This window comes from Vicugna pacos, chromosome 25 (genome assembly GCF_048564905.1).
Source record: "Vicugna pacos chromosome 25, VicPac4, whole genome shotgun sequence".
Lineage (NCBI taxonomy): Eukaryota > Metazoa > Chordata > Mammalia > Artiodactyla > Camelidae > Vicugna > Vicugna pacos.
In genome coordinates this window covers 22,712,312-22,735,583 of record NC_133011.1, presented here as the reverse complement: position 1 = coordinate 22,735,583, position 23,272 = coordinate 22,712,312, and the positions used below count along the sequence as shown (strand labels likewise).

At 45.7% G+C, this 23,272-nt stretch overlaps 1 protein-coding gene and 1 long non-coding RNA gene across 3 annotated transcripts in view; one reads left to right on the top strand and one right to left on the bottom strand.

Moving 5' to 3' along the window:
- Positions 1 to 23,272, top strand: part of EXT1 (exostosin glycosyltransferase 1) — a 258,956-nt gene that overhangs the window by 136,093 nt on the left and 99,591 nt on the right. The gene's annotated exons all lie outside the window — the stretch shown is intronic.
- LOC140689118 (uncharacterized) lies at positions 5,930 to 10,122 on the bottom strand. Of its 2 annotated transcripts, none has more exons than XR_012063999.1 (3): positions 10,038 to 10,122; positions 8,812 to 9,019; positions 5,930 to 6,402 (listed from the first exon to the last, which is right to left on the bottom strand). It is a non-coding gene; the product is annotated as an uncharacterized lncRNA (long non-coding RNA). The 2 variants fall into 2 exon arrangements; XR_012064000.1 differs by having other exon boundaries at positions 8,900 to 9,019.

Sequence of the window (23,272 nt, the reverse complement as noted above, 5' to 3'; positions counted from 1 at the left end):
CAGGGGTTAGCAGAGTTTTCTCCAATCAGCTGCATAGTAAATAAGTTTGGTTTTGTGGGCCATATGGTCTCTGTCATAACTACTCAGTTCTGCCGTAGTAGTGTGACAATAGCCACAAATAATACTTAAACGAAGGAGCGTGGCTGTGTTCCAATAAAACTATTCATGGACATTGAGATTTGAATTTCATATATTTTTCTTCTTTTGATTCCTACCCCCCTAATCATTTTTTAAAAATGTGAACATCATTCTTAACTTGCAGGCTGTCCCAAAACAGGCCCTGGGTTGTAATTTGCAGACCCAAGTCATCTACTAAGTGTGATGTCAACAGAGGAAGTGGTCTATGTAAAGAGCATAATTTTAAAAAATCAGAAGTAGGCAGGAGAATGGCTCGTGTGCCGCCGTTTACACATATGTCTATTATGGCCGTAATGCCACTGGTTCTTACTATTTCTTTTTCCATGGGCAATAGGTGTCCCCTGTGAAGGCAGAGTTCTGGCCCATTCTTCTCTGTACCCCAAGGGTCTAGTGCCTATGAATGAGTGAACAAAAAAATAAAAGAATCCACCTAATGTACATGTCACAGTAGGTGCTAGGTTACTGCATCACAAAGGATGAAATTTCTTTTGAGAAAAACTCAAAAACAGGAGGCCCACAGCACTGCTGTCAGTTTGCCTAGAGACACTGAACATCATAAATAGGCTTTGTGGAACATATGTTAGGGTGACTAGTGAAGGAGGGGTGTTTAAATAGGGAAATATGCAAATCATTTTAGAAAGATGCACGTTCCTACTGACTTGAGGTTGCCAGGGAATTTTGGTTCGTCTCTTAAAAATGATTGATCACTAATGATACTCTAAAATGCTAACCTCTTCTGCTTTCTGCCTTTATAGAGAGATTGCTTAACCCTCAGGAAAGGTTTTTGTGAAGAAATGATATCAAATAAGATTAGATTTTTTAAAACTAGGAACCATCTTTTTAGTGTGTTTGATACTATTATTTCTGATGATGATTTGATTTACCCTTAATTAAGGTCCAAAATTTGATAAAGCTCCCCCAAGATACAATTGCCCCCTTAAAAGTAAAGACATCCACATTTTTTTTCACTTTTCTGTTTTGTTTATCCATGGATACAGTGTATAGAGCCAGCAAAATCCTCCTGTTAAACACCAAGAAGGGGCTGTCCTCAGTCTGGGTAAAGCTCTGGGGTGGTTTCTACTGAAGCAATCAAGGTGAATTTGTGTATTTGAGCACAATTCATAGGCCATCCATTTAATGTTCCCATATACTGATTCCCTCCCCCACTTTCTCTATGTTTGTCTTTTCAACCCATATCTTACTCCAGTGTCCTCATCCCTGGTTCTGTCTGGTTAAGCTGATGTAAGCTTCAAAGGGACAATTCAGACTTGACCAGGACACGGCACCAGACAGTTTTGTTCCTATTATGGCCACTTTCGTTTAGCTGTTGTGTTGTGATATTTTGACAGAGTAAAGGCTCATTGTGACAGGAGCTTAAATAAACAGGAATTGGACTCATACCCCATTTCCAGGAAAAACGGGAACAGCAGGCAGTATCTGATGTAATTAAAGTGTATTGAACCCTGAACAAAGTCCTCAGTGTAAATCCCCATTTGGCCCTTACAACCAGCTGGCTTAGAACCGGTGATATGAATTGCCTGCTGGTTGAAAGGTCTGTGGCCTCTCCAGGGTCATGTAGAGTATATGGCGAGCCTATTAGCAATTTCCTTGACAGCAATTTTAGAAGGATACTTAGATGCCAGCTAGTCTCCCCTCTCTGAGCCCAGTTACCTTGTCTACAAAATGGACATAGTTTTGCTTCCCATGTGGGACTGTTGTTGGTTGGGCTTTTAAAAAAAAAAAGGTATTATTATTATTTAGTTTTTTTGGGGGGGAGGGGTAATTAGGTTTATTTATTTATTTTTAGAGGAGGTACTGGGGATTGAACCCAGGACCCTGTGCACGCTAAGCATGCGCTCTACCACTTGAGCTATACCCTCCCTCACAAAAAAAAATTTAAGTACAGTATTTAGCAGTTTCTCAGATTAGCAGATCCTCTAGAAAGTGACTCTTGCTGCTGCTGCTTCTCTTTTCCCCAACAACCCCCCCAAAGTCTTAATTAGTAAAAGAACTCTTTTTTATCAGATTGAAATCTTACCAGACAGCCTAGTTCATGTTTCATGTTGTTGGGGACTTTCTGGGATATTATTTCTTGCTTATAAAATAGTTGAGCTCTTATCTCAACCCATTTATTTTGTCATTTTTTTTCACAAATGACTCACTAGCAAGCCTGAGAGAATAATTTCCAGATTTTCACATTTCTCCACCTTGATACTTGTGTCATTCATGTATATGTGTGTATTTATGTTTATATTTTTATTTTTTATATTTATACACACACACACACATACGTTTTCCCTGTTTAATCTACTTCGATTTTTGAGTTGCTGGTTTTGACATATTTATACACATAAATATAATACACATGTAATTTATAAATCAAAAGAAACGTAGTGACATTGGATTTATGTTATATAAATATGTCAGCTGTCTCTTCGCGTCACTGTGACTTTTCTAATGCTCTCAAATGTTTCTAAAGCTGTAAGCGTACAGTCTTATGTTAGATCCCTTGACTTCAAATGGATGTTTGTTACTCAACCTAAATATTATTCAGCCAAATTCAATTCTCTTTTATCTGGATTAATTTTCTCTTTCTTCTGAGGGTGATCTTATATACAAATTGCTGACATATTTAAGATGGTATGAGTAAGAAAATTGACTGGTACTTTGCAGAATCAGCTGGTTCTAGGTGATAATGAGACTTAGGGATCTTTATTTCCTAAAGATCCATTAGTCTACCTCTTAACCACTCAACAAAGAATATTAGCATCCTTAGACAGCATTTAAAATTCAGGCGTATCCGCCCTTCCAGTTCCAAGTTGGAATAGAGTTGTCTTCCACTGGGGAATAATTTGTCTCTATTAATTGAGAACAAATGTGCATGGGTGTTTTAATTACACAGTAAATTAGGAGAATATAAGATGGAGAATATGTGGAAGCCAAGAATTCAAAACCAGCAACTCAAAAATCGAAGTAGATTAAACAGGGAAAACGTCTCAGCATACGCGTGCAAGCAGGTCCCAAGTTAAAGAAGGGGAAGAACAAGATCTAGACCAATTATTCGGGTTTTACCAAAGCTCCTTTCAAGCTGAACGATTCTGATCTATGGTTCTAAGCCATTGTTGGCTGGATGTGGCAGGTGGGAAGAAACCGTATTCATCATGAGGTTACTTCAAGATGTCTGGCTTCAGCCAGTGGCCCTTTTAGGCATCCAGTGAAAAATAAGCGTTGCGGATTTCTTACGTGAATTTAAGTGTTAAAGAACTCCCAGAGCAAGTATCCAGTCTCCATCCGTGGGGCTCTGAGAGTATATGCAAAGTCATGTGATTGTGAGCACCTGCGGGGAAAGAGTCCAGAACTTACCTTAGAGTCTCACTGGAGTCCATAATCCTAAAATGTAGGAATTGGAAGCTGCTGCTTGAATGATTTGTTGACTTCGTTCTCTTGTTATTTAAGATTAACCACAGTTGCCTTCTCATAAAGTGTTACAGTTTCTTTTTGGGGGGCGGGAGAGGACGGCAAGGGGCATTAGAAGGATTTTTTATATCTTTTTTTTGTTTTAATTGCCCTGAGCATATGAGCATTTATTGTAAGCTACCCTAAATCCTTTTTGGAAGCAGGTGGGATATGACAAAACATATGCCTTCCCAAGATCTCGGAGTATTGGATGATTGATTACAGGGTGAGAGAGGAGAGGATGTAGGCATTCCCTCAACCATCACAGGGGACAGAAAAATCGTCTCCAGTTGCTCGTTCTATGGATGGTGGCTGGGAAAAGTCTTCTTCAGATGAGAGGCTCAGGGAGGGAGGAATGGGACTTCGGTTGACCTCCGAAGTGAAACTAAGATAATTTCTGCCTGCCCAGCACAGTGGAGGCTAAGTACTCAGATTACTTACCCTCTGTTTTCAACGCTTCCAGTAGGGGTTGGGTTCTTGCTCCTGCTGGTTCACCATGTACCCCCACGTGGACTTTGAGCTCCTGAAGAGTGAGGCCACTCACTCCCTCTCTGCTGATCACAGCTGTTCCTTGGGCCGTGCCTCTCACCCAGCAGGCAAAGGGTGGTTCAAGTTAGCGATCAGGACAGGAACTGCCTGTGAACCTAACGCTGTCTGCTCTGTGGGGGATCCAGAGAGCACCGTGGGGTGGTTTGTGGTGAATGTGTCATCACCTTCCAGAAAATCTCAGAACATGTGCCAGCACTCAAGAGATAGACATTCCCTTCTAAATAGAGGTGACTGAGTTTAAGTCATAGTAGTGGATTGCTGACAATTATAAGATGCAGTTGTGTATTTGGCATATAAACATTATCTCAGGAGACACTGAAAGGACAGGGGGACCCTGGGTAGGTATCAAGTATAACTTATGTGTTTAAACCCTGAACTGGCTGCTAGATCTCTAGGCCACTGGATGCAGAACATTTTATCCCTTATGGGCAAGTGTATCTACCCCTCAGAATGGCTTCTTTCCTAGTTTTTGTGCATTAAGCACATCTGTGTATACTCGTGTCTGCCTTTTCCTCTCCCTCAAATCCTAAGTGGAATTAATCACTTACTGTGGCCTCTTTAAACAAGACAGAACAGATCTCTGCTTAAAGCTTAGGTGGTTCCTTTATAACAGTCCTTGGCTCAGGTAGCCCATCTATGGCTCAAAAACACGTCCCATAATGTCTTGAAATCAGCTTCCAAGTCATCCAGGCTGTCCTCTGTGAAGGCTCGTGAAGCAGTGTGGAAGAAGGAAGAAGGAAGAAGGAAGCATTCTAAGGAGGGGTCAGAAGGTGATTCTTTTTTATTCCCCAATATAAGTTTCACTTTCCCCGAAGAGGATGGTGGAAACTCCCCCAGGACAGTGCCAGGTGGCAGAAGGGTCGATGGTGAAGTCCACATGGGAGCACAAGACGTTAATCATTAAAAAGCTGTCGGCCTCCCAGCCTCCCCTGGATCGATGCCTGTTTGCCTTGACAAGCTTGGGCCCACTCCTGGCCCTCATGCCAAGGCTCGGCTCTTTTTGTTGACGAAGCTTTTCGTCTGCCTCCCTTGTGATCCCTGGTTCTGTGCCGGCTCCTGTGGGCGGTTCACATCCCTGGCTGTCTCTGCAGGCCCTGACCTGTCTCCACCTTCCTCCTGTGCGACCGGCTTCAGGCCCAGGCCCCGGAGGGTGCAGCGGGTGCTGGGATTAAGCACGGCATTGCGTTTATGTTCCTCTTTCCTGTGTTCTAGTGTTCCGCGTTCCCTTCTGCTGGTCCTTGCTCGGAGCATTGAAGTCAAGTACAGAAAACGTTACTTGGGCTTCGATGCCGAAGGGGAAAGAAAGAGAGGTGTGTCAAAAGTGCCTCATACACAACTCCAGATTAAAACGGACTCCTGCTAAACCCCAGTCACACTTTTTAATATTCGAGTGCCGTCTCCTCAAGCGTGACATGGGAATCTTACACTTGACCAACACGTGTCAAATACTCTGTGACGCTAGACTCTTAGGGGAAAGTCCAGCACCTAAAAGAGGAGGATGGGGTCCCCCAGATCTATTAAACTTGGCCCCCTCTGTCTAAATGGCCTCCGAGGGGAAGTCCTGGAGTCCAGCTTGGGAAAATCTCCAGTGTATCTAAGTGCTCAAATGAGCTCACAGAGATAGGGCTGCTGATTTGTTTGAGGAAAGTGATGTACAGGGTTGGGACCTAGAGGGTCAATTTCTTTCTTTTCTTTTTTTTCTTTTTTAATTGAAGTACTGTCAGTTACAGTGTGTCAATTTCTGGTGTACAGCGCAATGTCCCAGTCATGCATAAAGATACAGATATTCGTTTTCATGTTTTTTTTTTCATTTGCAAATCTCAGACTAAGGGTCAGTTTCTCACTTTGCCAACTTGCTAACTACACGATCATTGTTACTTGACTTCTCCAATCCTCAGTTTTCTCATTAGTCAAGTGGGGACAATAACATTGCTATCTTTGTTGTTGCTGTCATTAAAAAATCAGTAATAATTGTTGTACTTTGAATTTGGGGGAGTAGCCTTAAAAATAGAAATAGCAGCAGTAATCAACATTGCCTGTTCTTGGAACGTGTATGTTCTTTCTTGGGAGGCATTCCAACCATGGTCTGAATTTTTCCAGCTCAAAAGTCATGGAGCGGTTCTGTCTTTAAACCTGTGGTGTGTATCATTTCTAAGAAGAGTCTTAGATGCACCATAGTTGTAGCAGGGCAAAGCTGTCATCTCATGAATTTTCATTTCTTCACATTCATCGAATGGGAAAGAAATACCAAATCAATCGCTGTAAAGAGTAGAAAGAGAATGGTTCAAAATAACCCAGTTTCAGGACAACCTACCGCCCTGGGGGCATTCTACACCCCATACTCATTCCCTTTCCTGTAGTTAAAGGTAGAATTGGGGGAAGGTTTAACTAATAAAAACCAACGCACACCCCTGATCTCCCTTATATCCATTACATCTCCCTTATATTCCTCGTTCAGAGATGAAGGGAGTTTCTGAGAAATGCAATTGGAACTGAGCAGCCAAGAGATAAGAGAGAGTCACCTAGGGGACAGACAGCAGGGGAAGGCCAGACAGCTTGGTGAGGTTTGCAGCAGGGACCTGCCGGGGCCTCAGTATAGGTTATCCTGCAGCCAGAGCAGCGGTGACACTAGGAACACGAGGCCTGAAGTACCGGCTGACCATCCAAGTAGATGGGGAGATGGTACCCTAGCTACCCACTTCCTGGCACATGGGAAGATATTTCACATGGCAAGTTAGAAACAAAATACATTGTTGTACACGTAATAAATATTAGCGGTAAAAATAAAAATCACCCCTCCGGCCACCCCTCACCTGTTCCTGTGGATTGTGGTGTGTGTGCCCTGTGAGCATCCTTTTGTTTGCAGGAATATCCTTCCTAACTTCTTTTACCCAATGTTCTACAGTAGGCAGTTTTCCATTCTATTAAATATACGTCTATAACCTTTTTCTTTTCCCTGTATGTGACTGTGGAGTATTCCTTGGCCTAGATGGACTGTAACTTACTGAGGAACTTACTGTTGGTCATTTGGTAGTTTGCAGTGTGCTGTAATTGGTGCTGTGATTATAATAAACAGAGCTATTTTTTTATAGACCTCCCAATTCACTTTTGGCTATTTCTCCATAAAAGACCTCCTACTTCACTTAAAAAAAATTTTTTTTTGCGGGGGTGGGCAGGTTGGAGGGAAGTTGGAGGTCATTTGGTTTATTTATTTAATGGAGGTACCGGGGACTGAACCCAGGACCTCATGCGTACTAAGCTGTACCCTCTCCCCTACTGGAGAGTTTCTAACCCAGTGAATTCATGTTCTAATGATCTCCAGATGCTCCATATTTTCCCAGAATCACTTGAACGCTGCATGCCCAGAGCTAGGAGTAGACCCCAGGCCATCTGACTTTATCGAATGTAGATTTTGTTGTATCAGCAGAGCTTGGTCAATTTTTGAGTGTAGACAGTTTCCTATCATTACTCATACCAGCCCCGGGCTAGGCTCTGGGGATGTAAAAGGCGGGGCCGAGGCTGCCCTGTCCCATTATAGTCTCATAGGGAAGAGACCCAGGAGACTGGGGGTAGATAAATATCTCAAGTGTGCAGGTGCTGCACGAGCATCCAGGGAGGATGAAGAGGACAGTGTGATTCACTGGGGTAAAGATGACTTAATAAAGGGAGTGAACCCGGAGCTGAGTGTAAAGCAGTGGGAAATTGGGGTTTAATGGGTCAGTGCATCCCCCAGGTTAAATCTGATAGTTTTGGACATTAATGGGGAGAAGGAGGCAGCATGAGGTGGCGGCAGGATCACAGGCTGTGGAAACAGCTTGCTGCTGTTTGTGTCCTGACTGGTAGAATAGCAGAGTGAGCCTTGGCTGTCCCGTTCGGGAACAGGATGATGATAAGCATTGAACGTGTGGCGTGTGGCATTGGGACTGTAGGGCGAGCACAGGGTGGGGCAGGGTCAGTGGCAGGCAGAGATGGTGGGTGTGGTAGTGGTGGCACTGACCGTGCGGGTGACACCCGGGGAGGGGCTGAGACTCTCAGCCGCTTTGACAGTTCTCACCTGTGTCACCAGTCGGACGGTGTGCGGCTTAGAGCTATGATTTTCACCTTGGGTTTCCATTATAAAATGAGGGGGCCCCTGAAGAAAAGGGACAGTGGGTTTGGTGTGTGAGGCTTTCCAAAGGACCCATTCTGGGATAGCGGAGGATTTGGTACGAGGGTGTGGAATGGATTAGAGCAGAGCCCTTCTGTGCCAGCTCTCTTAGGAGGCCTTTGTGGGGTGTGGGCTGAAAAAAGGTTCGTTTACCATCAGCTCATTCTGCGCTGTGTGTGGTAGGGCCTCAGTTTACTGCCGCCGTAGCGACCAGCTTGCATGGCGTGTTGCTGTTTTCGCAGCTGCTCCCTCCCTCCCCATTATGATTCCAACCTGTTACCAGGTCCCATTGCCGCTACCCTAGGTCCAGCCTTCTTTCCTGGAGTTTGCTCAGACCACTGGTTGTTCTGAATGATGAGCCCAGCCCAGGGTCTTTTCTCCCTCCCTTGGGTAATAGTAGCCGAACCTCAGAATTCAAATTTTGTGAGTTAGGCACCGATTTCCCCCTCCTGCTCTAAAACTTTCCAGTGACTTTGCATCCTGCATAATAAAAATGCAGGTACATGGCATTTGATATTTACCTGTGCACCACCTGAATCACCAGATGTCCACATCCCTGCCTGCACCACTGGACAGTCTCTCTCGCTTGGTTTCTGCTCCCCTACTTACTGTCATGGGTGGAGGCAGGGCCTGCAGTGGAGAGTCTTCTGCAGGTGATACTAACGGAGGGAGGATTCGTCACAGAAACCAGCGAAGGCGTGAAAGAAGCAGGAAAGGGCAGGCAAGAAGCTGTGCAAAGACAGACGTGAGTTCCCTGCAGTCAGACTTCAGCCGGGGGAGCTCTGCACGGGACTGGCCCCACCAAGCATCCCACCTTGAGGCTAGAAGGCGGGACTTCAGCTCCCGGGATCAATCAGTCATTGGCTGCAGGCTGCCCTCGGGTGGGGGAGGTAGCCATCCTGGCATTTCCGGTGGAGGTGACCACTTGTAGCCCCCACTACCAGGGCAGTTCTCTGGAAATACTGGCAGCCAGTATTCCCAGCGCAGGGATGACTGTACTGGCCAAGTAAAGGGAATCTGGTCAGGCCACCGGAAGCTTCCAGCGTACCTGCCAGTCAGACTCCTGCCGATCCTTCAAGACCCAGACAGATTCTACCTATGTTAAGCGTTCCCTGCCCTGGAGTCCTCATTCTGAATTAACGACATAATCTGCCATCTCTGCTTTTTCTTTATGCCTCATGATAGGCCTTTGCAAGGTCCAGCTCACACCGCTGTGCGTTGGCTTACTGTGGGGCTCCCTGCTAGACTAATGAGTTTCTTCTGGAAGGCACAGCGTGTTTTAATTCATCTTTAAAAGGCTACTCTCCAGACCCCAGGACTGTCGCTCTGTAGCTGTTTAGTAAAGGCCACTTGGATTGAAATGAGCTAGAACATTTTTCCAGGCTGCCTAGTGCTTTGACCCTGAGGGAATGTTCCCCCAAGCCTTCCCAATTTAGGGGGTGAGGGGTTCCCTCCCGGGAATGCTAGCCTAGCTCGCTAGTCTTTTCTCCCCAGGATGCCATTGCCATTGAGATTTTACAACCCGATGTAAGGTTTTTTTCTGGGCTAATTTTTTTCACCTCCCCACCCCAACCCACGCCCCCGAATGTCACCCTGCTTCATCTCCCTAGCCAGCGCAGGCAGGAAGCATACTGTCATCTGCTCCCTGCATGGAGCCGGGCCCCAAAGGGGATGAAGTTGAACTGAGCATCACGTCTTGGATGACACTCTGGCTGCCCCTCAGAACCTGGCCGTTGGTAAATCCTGCCTTGTGTCACTGATGTCATGGCTTCTTGGTACAGCCGTGAGAATTGCCCAGAGGACAGCTGAGACAGCTCTGGCAGACCCGAGAACCGTGTCTGGCGATTGGAAAGGGCTGCTGCTTCGTAGTTCATTCTAGAACTCGATTCTGAATGTTGCGTTCGTAACCCGGGAGGCAAATGGGAACATTCATCCAGTCATTCACTTACGCCACGGTCTTCTCTTCCTTGCGTTCTGTTTGCTGTGTGCTGGGTAGGGGGAAATGCATGAGCGGTGGTCTCTGCATTTGAGGAAGTTGCAACCCAGGGGAGGAGATGGGACTGAGACAGGCATGTCCTTAGCTTGCAGTAATCAAAGGGACCCTGGGCTGTGCACCACAAAGAAGGAGGCGTTCAGGGTGCTGGCGGAGGATTTAGTCTCAAGTTCCAGGGCCCTGAGGTCACATCCCAGCTCCCTTATTCCTTACCTGTGGGACTTTGGGCAAGTAGTTTATTTTCCTTGGCTTCACTTTTTCACCCGTCAAAGGGGAGGAAGAATAGTACCCACCTCCCAGGGTAGTTTGTGAGGATTAAATAAGCTGATCCATGTGAAGAGGGAGCCTGGAAGAACTGGTAAATGTTCGATATTATTGTGGATATTACTCTTGATGGGCCAGTTCCTATGGAAGGGCCCCTAGAATAGGTGCCATGTCAGTGAGGCCTTGAGATTTCACAGGCAAGAGAGGCTTCCGGTGGGGAAGAAACAGGCTGAAAAAAAGAATGAGGGGATACTTTATTTGGGAATTAACATGTGGCCTGGATGTAGGATGTACTGATGAATACTTAGTGGGTTTCTGAGGGAGCTGAAGCTGTAAAATCGGCGAGGTCCAGTGCCTTCCCTGCAGGTGGTGAGTCCTCAGTAAGTATTTCCCACATCTCTTTGATCTGTGCATCTTGAATTACCTTTTTGTGTTAACATTCATTTATGTTAAAGGATGCTGTTAGGCAATGGGTCCAAATTTATTTTATTGCAAAATAAAAAAGAATTATGAGGGTACCCCCTTGAACAAGGAGGGGGTTTTCAGAGATCAGCGTACTGAAATCTCCACTGTCCAGGGCACCAGCCAGTGCGAGTCAGGTGGGGCCACTGAGCGCTCGAAAGTGGCTAGTTTGGCAAAGAAACTGAATTGTTAATTTCGTTGAATTTTAATCAGTTTAAATTTAAGTAGCCCCAGGTCGCTGCAGGCTACCAGGTTGCACTGCTCCGCAGTCTAGAAATCACAGTGGCTGTCCGCTGAGGGAGTGTGCAGACGTGAGGCCTTGGGTTTGGGTCGGCCTGGGCAAGGGAGATGTTTCCTCTGGAGGAGTCTGATGCTGTCGGCCCACAAGGCAAGGACCACAAGACAAGCTGTTTGCTTTGATCGTGTTGTTTCAGAGTATTCAGGCAGTCTGTGACTCAGGGAAGCAGTACTCCGGCAGAGGGCCTTGAAAATACGAGGCTGATTACTGAGCCCCGGGAAGCAATTGTCATAATCAGGCTCTGTTAATAAACCATAGACCACAAGCCAACGTGTGTTCGCCTCTCCCTGTCTTTCTCTCTCTCCCTCCCTCCCTGTCTCAATCCAGTGCTCACTCTGGCACAAAGTGCTCAAGAGTTATTTTTTGCCCCAGCCTCAGATTTTAAACAAATGGGAGGTTGCTCTGAAGCCCATTGAGTACAGGGGAAAACCTTATAGCCTTTATTGTGTGGGAACGGCTAATGAGGAACCGCTTGACAAGAGCTCGCTTTGTGTCGTGGCTCCTGGTCCCCAGCCAGTGGATTCGCTCGCTGGGACGACTGCATTCAGGCTGGCTGAGCTGAGCAACAGGGAGGGAGGGGGCAGAGTGAAGAAACCCAGACTTCATAAATCAGGACGATTCAGCAAGATTCCATTTGCATTGAGTCTGGGCCAGGGGCCTGAGTGCCACGGAGTGTCTGCGTGGAAGCTGACATTTTAATGATTTGATTCATTTAGGAAGAATATTTTTATGGGTTGTGTCGTCAACTGTATCAAGGATGGAGTGAAGTTGTTACATCACGATGAACTTCCATCACCTTGGAGGTGTCCGCATCGTCTGGGTGGTGATTTCAGACGAGACCCTCAGGGTAATCGCGTGCAATCCTCTTAAAGAAAGCACTCTTTAATGACTAAAGCTGTTAATCATATTAAACACACACAGCCGCTCTGGGAAAAAGTGCCAAACAAGCATAAATTTTAAAAAAGGGTTCTTGAGTTAGCTAGATGGAGTGTTTCTGGAGGGATGTTGGGTGGAGGGAGCTGTCACGGGGGAGGGCGCGGAGGAGGAGGTGGGGGAAGATGGTGGTCATGGACCTGGTTATTGGTCTCCTGTGTGGGAGGCGCCCGGTCAGTGAGTGTATCGGACCGCTTTGTGCCACACGCAAGAGACTGTCCACTTCCAGGTAGTTTAAACAATTAAAGAGAATTTACTACCTCACATGAAAAGAGGTGACAAGGCAGGCAGTTCTAGGCGGGGTGTCTGGCTGTGGTGTTTGGTTTGTAAAGGACCAGGTTCATGCTGTCAGGGTTCCAGGTTGACTTTTTTTGTGGTGAGCTTGGTTTTTCTCCAGATTTGGTCAATTTTGACCAAATGGAAGTTTATTTCCCCACTGGAGTTTCTTCCTGACCGGTGGTGGTTTATTAGACTAACGGGGTGCCTGGGATGTGAGGAACCCCAAGTCGATCCATTTGGCATCCATAACATGGGATTTGGAGATTATGGATCCATACTCCTTCCGAGGCATTGGTGAAGGACAGGCTCCCACCCTCACTCAGCCAGAAGCCATTCAGGGAAATTTCAGCCCTGAAGGTAATCCCCTCCCCTCACCAACCAGCCACCTATTTGGGGTTTTTTTGCAGAGCTCTCGGTGGAGTCAGGTTGCTGAGCCAGACCACCATTCTACTGAGCAAACATGGGAGCCCAGTTTTCCAAATGCAGAGGTTTTGTGGGGTGATTCACTGAGTTGGAGGAGCAACCCTGCTTTCTCCTTAGCCCTTCTGTTGACTAAGGCAAGAATTTATAAAAGCAGCTTCATTGACTCCCATCTGCCTGATGTTCTTACGTAAACCAGAAACAGGGAGCTTTGAACATAGCATTGTACCATAGAGGTTGGGTTTCATTAAATATTAAATACTTGCCCTTAGAGTTGGAACCTAGTGTTTCAACAGCCCAACTTCTCCCTGTACCTGTGGTCTTCTGTGTTAAGAGGCTATGACAGGGGCCTAAACAATAAAAATAAAATTAACTTAAAAAGCTGTGGGTTACAGAAATATATATATTTGGATTGGGATACTCAAGACAATAGAGTTTGGATGCCTCGAGGTTGTAAGAGTGAGAGGTGACTGAGCAGGCTTTCGTGCAGGAAAAAGACCTGGGTCTGAGAGATGAAACAAGGGGTGAGTGGAAATGAGGGGCCCTCACGGTGGCAGTGACGGTGCTGGCTCCGTGCCCCTCCCACTGCTGTGTGGTTGCCTGAGAGCCACCACAGGTGGGTCATAGGCCTCCTAGCGCTCACCTGCATTGACTTCTCACCACAGTCCTAGGAAGTTTGCGGGTCTTCCTTTTAGAGATGAAGAAATTGAGGCAACTGGAGTCTAGTAAGCAGCAGAGTGGATTTTCAAGCCCAGATCTGTTTTGTAACTAAGCTCCCATCCTTTCTCCCTAACGGCGCTCTCAAAGCTGTGTTCTGCTGAGGCCTGAAGAATCTCCAGGTTAGATGCACGTCTGGGATCAATTCAGGGAGGAAGGACCGCAGTGGCCTGGGGACTCCCAGCCTCTGCTTCTCATCAGATTTACATCTTGCCTGTTAACATTGTTGTGAAGGAAAAGTTCCTGCGCTTTAAAAATTAATAATAAAGGAAGTAGAAACTCACAGACTGCTGTCCTGTCCCTCAGTGCTTGATGCCGGTTTGTATCCTTTTATCTGTGGAGGGAGAGACCGGAGGTCGGGAATAGCCCTGGGTTTTCTGAGCACCCAGCTGGCTGAGTCCCCGGGAAGTCACTGTGTCCCAGCTTTCATTCTGCAGCCAGAAGCTGAAAGGCCTGAGCCCTTTGAAGAGATAGAGGAGAGCAAAGAGGGTCATCGAGATGAGAAAAGAGGGAAATGGAGTGTGACGTTCCTCGGAGGAAACTTCCCCACCGGGCACTGCCTCCAGAGCTTCTGCACTGAAGCTTAATGGAAAACCGCGTCCCCGGCCCTGTGGAAGCCCTGGGGACCTCTTGCCATGCCTGGGCCGACTCCCCCGGCTCCCCTGGCTCTCCTGGCTCTCCCATCTCTCCTTACTAGAGGCCTGGGGCGTGCTGCCTCCCTCCTCTCTTACAAAGCCAGCTCCCTCCTGCCCTGTTCCTCTGCCTCCCTGGACCCCTTCGTCCTCGCTCTTCCTGAAGGCAAGTAAAAGAGCTTTTCTTTCATTTAAGACAGTGAGCGCTCTGGGGAAACAGATGGAGGAGAACAAAACGAGCTCTCCACGACCTGCTCCTCCCGTGTGGGGGAGGGAGATGTGGGCTCTGATCATGGACAGGTGTGTTCCACACTGAAGGGCTTGCAGAACATTGTGTCGAAGCAATGCATGTCAGAGAAGGCACAGGCGGTTCTGATGGGAAAGACAACCTTTGTCCAGAATCGGCGGCGGGAGAGCAAGTTTGGCTGGTGGGGTGGTGGCACAGGTCCTGGGAGCTGCAGCCAGGGTGGGGTGGGTCCGTGGTGTGGGGAAGAGGGCAGCTCCAGGTGGAACTCGGCCAGGTGGTGGGGACCCCCTACTCTCCAAGCCTGTGAGTGGGAGTCTGGACTTGTTCACTGAAAACAAAACAAGAAGGAAAGTGTGATATGACACTTTCAGAATGCGGATTGTGGACAGCTGAATAAAAGCAGAAATGCTCTCTTCTTTCCATGCCCCATGCTTTTCTTCCCTTATTTGTTCATTTAACAAGTGTTTATTGATTAGTTATAACAGGCCAACCCTGTCTAGGCACATGGGACACCAGTGCAAATAAGACCAAGAAGGACCCAGCTCTCTTGGTCTGTAGACGGAGTATAAACAAGCTAGCCGATGCTTGATTAAAATGTCCCCGAGTGACTACGGCTACGCAGAGAATTAAAGTGTTTTTATGATGTGCTAGCAAGTGACTGGACCAAGACCAGGAGGCCTCTCTGAAGAGGACTTTCAAGGTGGAAAATGAGTATAGAATGGTGCCGGTCTTGTGAAGGTTGAGGAGGAACATACCACTGAGGGAGACTAGCCAGTGTAAAGGCTCCGAGGCAGATGAGAGTCGTGTTCCAGAAACAGCAGGAAGACCAGTGTGGCTGGAGTCGATTGAGCAAGGGAAAGAGTGTTAGGAGTATTAATTTTGTATCCCTGCTGAGTGTCCTTGAGCAAGTTCCTCAACCTCTCTGGGCTTTTGTGCCGTTGCTTCCAGCTCTGGGCCTCACATACTGAATTTTGAGTGTCCTCGGATATGAATCCAAGTTCCTTTATTTTGTGTTTTCATTGTGATCATAATCTAAGAACAGCCCTGAAAGCTTTTTCTGGGTCATCATGATGCTCCAAGCCTGAGCAAAGCTGTGGATTCCATTACTGTTTATGCTGGTTTTGTGCAGTTTGATCTGGGCAGGCAGGACCACGTGTATGTTGCAGGTAGGGGTCCCCTTTTCACCTGTCAGCTTGCCAAGTTCATGCAGTCTGCTCCCAGACTCAGTAATTGGATTAGATACCATTTAATGCGGCTTTCAATGCCTCAGAACTAGCCTTATCTTCATTTGAACAAAACATCTTTTCAGATTTACCCAAGTGACTGCTTGGTAAAATCAGCACGGAGGGATTGCTCCCTGGTCTACATTTGGAGAAGCTGAAGTCTGATTATCCTTAGCATGTGAACAAAACTTTGAAGTTCTTAATCACTTTTTGTTCAACCTGCTTAATGGAAAAGGAAGTTAAAGCCCCCCAAAACAGAACAACAACAACAAACACCCCCCCCCCCCATTAAATACAGAACCCGCCAGGAGCTGTGTTTTTCTGCTCTAAAACTCAACATGGGTCAGTGGGTTTTAGCAAAACAATCCGGTTTCAAATGAAAATAATTTAAAGTTCCTTTGGTTTTTAAAATTTTGTGTTTGTGCCCAAGGACTCACATTTCAATAAAAGTAATTTAAGTGAATGCGTTTACTTAACACATTTTCCATGTAGACCTTTCCTTCTTCAAATGTGATCCATGTTAACTTAAGTTTGAGATCCACTGCTCCAGGTTACAAGCTAGCTACAGAGTATTTCAAGTGGTCCAAAATTTAGGACCCAGATGGGATGAATGCAAAGCTTTGGGAGTCTGTCTTTAGCCCCCAAAGGAACCTTGAGAGGTGAATCTGGTTATTGGTAAAGGAAGAGGTCTGACAAAGGAATAGGATTTTGCAGTGAGAAGCCGTTCTTTATTAGTATATCTGGGGACAGGCCCTTTGGAAGCATATTTTTGAAAATAGTTATCTTTAGAAAATACTTATCTCCATGCCTTTTTATTTTCAGATTCTGAAAGATAGATGAACTCGGTCGAACAGTGGTCTTAATATCTAGCTAATAACCACTCCTAGGTATTTGAATTTTCCCTCCCTCCATCCTACCCTTCTCTCCTCCCCCTCTTCCCTCCCTCCCTTACACACACACATGCACACACCCCATATATTATAAATGTAGCTTTAAAGAGGATCAGTGTAGCTATAAAGATTTACCAATTCCTAATATCTCAGTCTACCCAGGAAATGTACCCCTATAGCAATCCGCTTGGCTGTTGGAGAAGACTTTGTCAACTTGTCATGTTGCTTATATAAATATAGACATATATATTTAAAACTCGATAGACATTTTGCCATCACATTCTCTTCTCCTCTCCCATGTCCTCAAGCCCTAATCCATTTTTGGAAAGAAGTTTTGGTGGGAGGTGGATCAGATGTGGGATATTCAAGAGTAAGTCTATCAGTTTTCCAAACAGAGATGTCTTCAACACCTTGATGGCGTGGATAAATGTTCTAACCCTTCTGAATATATGGTTAAAAGAATTCATTTGCATTCAGTTGCTTAAATATGTCTTCAGAACCTGGAGCGAAGTGGCAGTTGTCACTCGAGGTCCCCTCTCCTTTTGCTTGGTGCTTGCTCTCTTCCTCTTGATGTGTGAGCATTTCAAGAAAGATGTTGATTGGCTCACTGGTGGGAATGACAGTGACTGACAGGCAGTCTCGCACTTCTCAGTGAATGACAAGATCATCCATTTGGCCAGCTTTGCACCCTCCTGTCGAACACAGAGCTACAGCCAGAGACCCATCTTGAGAGAAGCATGTCAATATGGCTGTGTAAGCTTTGCAGTTACGAATCACTGGAAAGACCTTCATCTCTGATACACTTGCTTCAACCTCACCCCCATCACCCTGTTAGGAGCAGTTCTGGGGAATCTGCCATGGATCTAACCAGAAAAATCTATTGAGCTTGCCTAGAGTTTTTTATTTTTCTTTCCTTTTCTTTTTCTAGTTTTGGTCTTTCTTTTTCATCATTTCATTCATTCAGCAAATACGGAGCTCCCACTCCATGTCCATTGACGGCATTACTGGCTAGTCTGTGAGTGTGAGAATCGGTGGACCATGTGTATGGTCTGTCATCGTGTCCCCTGTGTCGTCCACATTGCATAGCATGGAGTCGGTGCTGTTTGGAGCGACCGAGGGAAGTGGCTCCTCTTAGTTTTAGGTCACCTGCCTGTAGACCGTCTTTTTTGAGCTTGTGTCTGGTGTCTCAAGTATATGTCTGTTTCTTCACCGTCTTTGAGGGAGCTCTCTCTTCAGCTCAGCATCTCAGGTACTATGATACAAAACACTGCTTGGTCAGGCTTAACTCATAAACAGCACATATTGAGCACTTACTGTATACCACACACTGCATGTGTATGAACTCATTTCCTTCTCCCAGTGACTTTCAAGGTGTAGATGTCCCAGAGGACCCCCATTGATGAAGCCAAGGATGGAAAGGATTCAGGAAGTTTCTTTAATCCACCTGGGGCTCAGTCATTTCAGTTTTTGATTGGCCTTGGGCCTTTGGGTTATTTTAGTGGGAGCGTAACTCAAAGTCCTCAGCCTTACATGCGCATTTTAGCCCATGTCACAAGTGCTTGCTCTATAGAAGAAATGGTCTCACTTTTACTTTTCTCTTAAAAAATATCCCTCCTTTGTAATGCACTGGTTTAATCTTTTTGTTTTTGAAATACCAACCGATGTGTCAAGCCCTGCAGGCTCTGAGCATAGGCATCTCTTGTCATGTCTGACAGATGCTCAGGCCTTGGCCTGAGGTCTCACATACTTGAGGGTTACCAGGAGGGAAGACTTGTGAAATTCTGTTGGATGTGGGATCTGAGCCAGTTGCCAGTGAGGTCTCTCTGCCCTCCTCGATTGTCATGTTCTAAACAAGTTTTCTTGCTCTTATGATCATCCTGATTATTTTGCCATCCTTGTTCGTTACTTTTCCAGAGAGGCATTCCTTCCTTGAAAAGAGAAAAAAAATTAAAAATTTAAAAGTTTAAAAAAAAATCTGAAGATTTTCAAGAAAGTTTATGTAGAGAAAACTTTAGAATTTTAAGATTCTGTGTCTCCTGAGATATAATTTACTCTGTTGCCTTTTTGGTTTGCTCATTCATGAACACATGCATACATACATACGTGAGTTCCACCAGATATTGACTACCCACCGACAGTGTGCCAGAGAGTCCAGCAGTTGTCATCAAATCGAACTTAGAATAGTTGAAAGGGCAGTGGCCTTGGTTTTATCCCATCTTCCTGGAACGAACCGTTCTTCGGTGAATCACCCAAATGTCTGGTCTTCACCTTCGAAATGAGGCCATTGTCCTAGGTGTTCTCCGTCAGCTCCAAAGGTCGAGGACGTTTATGATAAGGGGTGGGCCCGCTCAGCTACGAGCAGCAACATCATTCCTATCAAGCCATTCAACAAGGAGGAAGTTGCCTTCTCAACCCAAGGCTCCGCTGGACAAATAACACGCCCTCTGCTGCCTCTCGGCTTTGACCGTGGCAGTTACTAGGAGAGGGAGCTGTTGATAGGCCAGAGAGACGAACGTTTGCAGGTCTTAGCCTGCAAGCAGGACCAACTACATAATTTACAGCGTCCAGCACAAAAGGAAAACGTAGGCTCCTAGTTCTAAAATTGTTAAGACTTTTGAGGCACAGCAGAGCATTAAGCCGAGCTTGCGACCCTTCTGAGAGCACCAGGGTTCTGCATCGAGAGCCTGGGCCACATACTCCTGAAGCCAGACCACCCTGCGAATGAATCTGGTGGAAAGACAGAAGTGTCTTTCTATTCTGTAAGCAGATTAAGTGGATATGCTGCTGTTTCACAATGTATGAATTATTTTTGTTCTTATTGCTATAATTATTATTTTAAATGACACAACTCCCTCTGCCCATCTTCTCTTATGAGAGTGTAAAGCCCCTGAGACAGGCATTACAGTTTACTGAATTTATGACTTCCCCCAGCCGGATAACTGGCATGAAACTCTTTGCTGAATGCAGTGAAGGAAATGTTTACTTGTAAGAAGAAATTCTGATTTTTTTTTTTCCCCCAGAGACCACTTCTTCCAGGGAAATGGGTTTTAAAACTCCAGTTTAAAGACGTCAGAGTAACATTTAAAATGGTGTGTGTGGGAATTAAGACAGACAGCTTGGTGAACTGCTCGGACTTAGAACCGAGCCTATGCCGTGGAAAGGGGAAGGGCCCTAAAACAGTGAGAAGCGTTTGTTTTGATTTTGTTTGATACCCTTTGGATGCAACACAAATCAGTGTTTTTGTTGCTAGTTGGCACTCCGTGAAAGTTGGTAGCCGGATGAGGTAGAGCTGAGGCAATCAGCGAATGAAATTTACAGGCTTGCCGCATTCGTAACTCTGCATTTATTCTGTGCGATACTGTAAATGTGTGTTATGTCTCTCGTTATTACATATCCCAAACGTGGCAGAGAATCCAAAAGAGGGCTCATTGAGGGAGTTACAAATTGCACGTATAAACCGGTGGACTTTTGAGTGTTGATAAGGCCTCTGAGGTGAGATTGATGAAATACATTATGATGTTCAGGGCTTTAGTTGCTCGTTTTCTTCTAGAATTTTTGGCAGTTCTTTAACTAAGAGACATCAGCAGTGCAGTTATTTTCGATAACCTGGACTCTAGGAAAATTTAGAAAGCCATCCAAGCAGAAGGTAAATAAAGATGTTTATAGGTAATGCCTCTTCTAGAAGCATTTCTGTTGGTCTTCTAAACTGATGGAGTTGAACTGTCCACGCTCTTGCTTTTCGTCATTCTGTTTGACCTCCTATATTGTCTCCTCGGCTTCAGTGACCACCCCCTTCCTCCTACCCCAGTTTTTTTAGAAGGCAGTTGTATTCATGAGCTAATGCACTTAGGTGTTTGAATTTACTTGGTAATTTTGGCAATTAATGACTTTCTATGGATTCAAGTCTTAGGCACCCCCCCCCCTTCCATCCCTGCACCTAGCTGTGACTCTGCATGTGATGAAGCCTGAATGACGACCTGGCATACCGTGTACAAGAAAGTAGGGGAAACTTGTCTGAAGAGCAGTCAGTTAGGTGAGCATTGACGTGGAGGCCCTATGCGGGGTTTTCCCTGGTCTGTCTTCCAAAGAATTCACGTGGGTCCTGGTCCCTAGGGTCACAAGTTGGAAAGCAGTGGTTTTGGATCTTTCTAAAATTCTTTAAATATAAAGGAGTTCTACCACCCAAGCGATCTAAAGAGCAAGATTAAGTGTGCCGTGACAGTTGCATTGGGATCGTGCTGAGGTTATAGACTGTGTTCTAGGGAAGAGGCTCACAGTTGCCCCATAGAGTGAGTGTCAGCGTGCTGGAGTGCAAAGGAGATGGAACCGGGAGCAGCCTGCCTGGGGTCTAGTCCAGGCTCTTCTGTGGTCTTGACTTAGACCTGAGGCAGCTTGATTAACCCTCTGGGTCTCAGTTTCCCTAACTTTGAAATGAAGAGGCTCAAAGAGACAACATGTGACACGGCTGTTGTAGGACACTGGGGATGAAAGCGACGTCTTGTTTTTAAGCAACGACAGATAGTCTCATAGACCTAGAGTCACGTGCTTTTTGTAACTGGAAGAGGCTGTGAGGTTAGGATTTGTCTGTTTGAGAAAAGATACTTTTCAGACTTCTGCTCCAGTTCTGAAATATGCCACCAGGCCTCCCCCTGCACTGATAAGTTGTGGCTGGTTATTTTGGTTTGTTTTTGGGTTTTTTGTTGTTGTTATTGTTCATTGATCTATTCATTCTTTCAACACTTAGGTGCCAAGCGCTTTATTAAATGCTGTGAAAAGAATGACGGAGAGACAAACGTAGCTCCTGCCCTCATAGCTCTTACAGCCCTTTCCTGTCATGTGAGGAAGGCCACAGAATACAGCTTAGGGGGTGGGGTGTGGGGTGACATCGTATTTAGAAAATGTTTCTAAAGCAGTTCCATTTCTAGCCTCAAGTTATCCACTGCAGCATTGGGATGGCATTGCCATAGTCCCTTCTCACCTAAAGGATTGCAAATCTTTTGAGATATTTTCCTCCATGAAAACATGTCTCTACATTCATAATGAAAATCATTTGAGTCAAAAAGTAACAGAATCCCTGCTTTTGAGTTTATTGAAGTGGGTTGCAGAGTTGTAGGCATCCTTTAATGAGCCCATCACGTATCAAAAATTGGATACATTTCAAGAGCCATTATATGCTCTATTAATGATGCCTATCTATGATATAAAACCCCCTTTGAACCAGTAGACACCAGTATGCAGAATAAAGAGATGTTGATTCTGCCTGATCTTCCTCAGGCTTGGGTTAGGTTTTGTGTCCTCCTGACCCACAGCGGACCAGATTTTCCGTTTTCCCCTCGCCCCTCTTCCCTCTCGGCCTGTTGTGCAGATGACAGTGCTTCTCTGGATTTCCTCCTTACTCTATGTGCTTTGGCCTGTAGTGATAATTACTTCTCTCTGAAACACCCGATGTAACCATGGAGGCCAGTGTGAGGTCAGTAGTACCCACATGGCACCGTAATTACTGGCAGCTGCTGATTGTCTTTGTGCTCAGAAGATTTGGAAAGATGTTGCATAAAGGCATAAACAGATAATTTCCTTTTAGCTTCAGTTAACAATACGGCCTAAAGGGGTTCCACTCATTTAGCATTTTTTACATTGGTTTTTTATAGCAGCCAAAGATACCGACCCACTGCCACCTCCATGCCTAGGGTACTAATCTAGGGGGTAACAGATGACATACAAGTAAAGCAAATGTCTTAATTGTATGTGAACCATATAGATCAGATCAGCCAGTTCCTTGTGTGTATTCTAATAGCTCTAGCCCAGTGCCATGCACAGGGAGGGTGTTCAGTAAGTATGTCACCAATACAGTAGAAATAGAGAAGAGAATTGTTCTTGCATCAGGCTGTATGAATCACCTAGGTATTTCTTAAAATGCAGGTTGTGATTCAGTAGAGTTAAGGCAGAATCTAACATCCTGTGTTTCTAACAGCTCTCGTGCAACGCCAGCTCCTTTGATCCCAGAGCCTCCTGAGTGCAAGTCAGGCAGGGCTGGGACTGTTTAGCTAGCTGCTCTAAGGCCCCACCTGGGAGTCCTTTCCAGTACATCAGTGGTGGTGAGTGCATATCCCTGCGTTTTCCTTCTTCCTCTTACGTGGCCCCTACCACTGATTGACTGATAAGTTCATTCCCTGTGAGTCCCCGAGATGCAGCATCAGAATCACCCTCGGCAGGGCGCTCTGGGCCCCAGTTACTAACTGAGTAGACTTTTATTCCCAGTCATACTTGGGGGAGGGTGTAGAGAAGGGGGACATCCTTATACTCTCTGTTGCTTCTCTAAGTCAATTAAACTTACCGATGATCCAAAGCCCCAACTAGCATTAGCATTGAAAAATGTTACCTCTTTATCCTGTGATAAGTTTAGTGAAGATTCTTTGCAGCAAACTGTAGAAACTGAGTCGAGGTGAGCTCACCAGAAGAAGAAATTACTGAGGAGTATTGGACAGTTCACAACGTTAATAGGGTGGCTAGGACTAGGCTGGGGATACTCGTTGGAAGCTTCACTGGGACCTTCTCAGAAGCAGCCCAGATACACTGGGTGCTGGGCGGTGCCACCACTGGATCCTGAATGCTGCCTCTGATTGG